General features: G+C 38.2%; 1 pseudogene; it reads left to right on the top strand.

Moving 5' to 3' along the window:
* Window positions 1-1,366, top strand: LOC131045150 (probable inorganic phosphate transporter 1-3; annotated as a pseudogene).
* Window positions 1,367-2,545: the final 1,179 nt, after the last annotated feature.

The raw sequence follows: 2,545 nt of genomic DNA, 5'->3' as shown, positions 1-2,545 counted from the left end.
ATGGAACGGGCGGACTTCTCTGGCTCTCGTTCAATTAATTTATTTGTTGAAAAGTGCGGACCTTATATGTGGGTTTTCCCAAGGCTGGGCAAGTCTTGGAAATACCTTTGGGAGCAAACAAAATTCCAACCAAGCAGAATATTCTTAGGAAATGTATTTTTTAAGTCTATCACAGGATGAGCGAAGCTTCATTGATAGGATATATCAAACAATCTGAACCCTTTTAAATATACTTCATTCCTTCTAAACCTCATCACCCATTTGAAGGAGCCATATTTCAAAATGGGCAAGGTTTTGTCTTCAATGGACAAGGCTCAAACCCTGTGCAATCATTTCCAAGCGATGCTATCCAGAAGTTTGGACAATTCTTGGAAATATCTTTGGCACTATAGAAAATTCCAGCGAACATTGTGATTTCATATGATTACTTTCAGTATATGCAGAATATTCTTAGGAAATGCATTTTGAAAATTAAGAACGAAGCTTCATTGATAGGATATACATGAAGTAACAAGAATCTGAACCCTTTTAAACACTTCATTCCTTCCGAAATTCATCATCCATTCAGGGGAGCAAGACTTGAAAATGGGATTCAAGGTGCTGTCTGGGACTCAAGGTGCTGTCTGCTCTGGACAAGGCTCAAATGCAGTGCTTTCATTTCCAAGCAATACTAATTGCAGAATGGGCTTTTTCACAGACGCCTACGACTTATTTTGCATTCCTCCGGTTTCCAATCTACTGGGAAGACTCTACTATGACAATGCATTCTTACCATCTTTCAAAAACTCTGCAGTTAACGCTGTCGCTCCATGCGGAGCATTTGCAGGCCAGCTCTTCTTCGGCTGGCTTGGAGACAGAATGGGCAGAAAGAAGGTCTACGGAATAACTCTCACCTTGATTGTGGCAAGTTCGATCTTGTCGGGCTTCTCCCTTGGGAGCACCCGTAAGTCTGTGCTAACATGCTTATGTTTTTTCAGGTTCTGGCTGGGATTTGGCATTGGTGGGGACTATCCACCCTCTGCAACAATCATGGCGGAATACACAAATACCAAAACCAGAGGATCTTTCATTGCCTTCGTGTTCGCCATGCAGGGCCTCGGATTTCTTGCCGCATCTGTGGTGGCTATAATTGTCTCAGCTCCTTTAAACAGAAGTTTTTTACCCATCTCGGGCGTAGCAGGACATGGTGTGGAGGATTATATTGATGCTAGGGGTTGTTCCCGCAGGGTTGACATACTACTGGCGAATGAAAATGCCGGAGACTGTCCGTTACATGGCGATGGTGACCAAAAACGCCAAGCAAGCGGCAGATGATATGTCCAAAGTTTTTGTCCTCAATATTGAAGAAGATGATGTGGATGTCTAAGCTATCTTCAAATACAACTTTATAGTTCTTTTATAGAAGTTGTCTTATACTCAAAAGACTAAGCTGTAATTTTCTCACACAAAGAAAGTATTATGGATATGTGTAGTGTCTCCTTGCTTAGTCTTGACTGCAAGGGTACCTTTTCCCATTACATCAACCTTCTTATCATCTCTAAATTTAACTTTACTCCTCATTGAATCATCTAATTTGACAAAGAAATTAGATTTACTTGACATGTGATTAGAACAACCGCTGTCCAAGAACCAAACATCCTCTTGGGGTTCCTTTGCCAAATTGCATGCATAGAATGTAGAATTCTTTGCGTCAGAAGACTCTATTGCATAACTAGCTCTTGACTTATTCAAGTCAAATTTTTTCTTCCTACATTCAGATTCATAGTGCCCATATCTTTCACAATATCTGCACTATATACTCCTTCTATCAAGAGAACTTCATCCTCTTCCTCTATTATTTCTTCTTCCTTTGTTATTACCAAAAGATTCACCTTGAAATTTAGTAGTATGAGAGGGAGGAGATTTGGATTTTTCCTCAATATTCATAGAAGATTGGAAAGCTTGCACAAATCTTTCCATAAAATGATGCATGCGCTCTTCATGAGACTGCAAAGAACCAATTAATTTTCGCAACTTTGAAAGTAGTTAGATCTTTACTTTCTTCAATAGCAATTACTACTGGGTCAAATTTAGGAGGAAGAGACCTAAAAAAAATTTCTACAATTTTCTAATCTAATATAGTTTCACGTTGAGTCCTAAGTTGATTCAAATACCTTGAGTCCTTGTAATAAATTCATGAATGGACTCAGATTCCTTCATCCTTTAATTTTCAAATTCTCTTCGAAAAGTTTGAAGTCTTACCAATTTGATTTTGTCTATACCTTGGTATGCAGTTTGTAGAGACTCTCATGCATCCTTTGATTTTGTGAGACTAGCAATTCGAAGAAAAATTGAAACATCCAAGGCAGATTGAATGGTGAAAAGAGCTTTGTTATCCTTTTTTCTATCTTCTTTTAGCTGTTTTTTCTGTTGTGGTGTTCATGTATTGAATGTATTCTAATCAATAGGTTCTGTGTATCCACCTTCCACAAATTTTAGAGATATTGAGATAAAAGTAGTGTCTTCATTTTGATACTCCAATAATCATAGTTTTCTATAGTAAATA

The sequence above is a fragment of the Cryptomeria japonica genome, chromosome 8, assembly GCF_030272615.1.
Source record: "Cryptomeria japonica chromosome 8, Sugi_1.0, whole genome shotgun sequence".
NCBI lineage: Eukaryota > Viridiplantae > Streptophyta > Pinopsida > Cupressales > Cupressaceae > Cryptomeria > Cryptomeria japonica.
The sequence above is the reverse complement of the archived record's forward strand: the minus strand, read 5'-3'. Positions and strand labels throughout refer to the sequence as shown.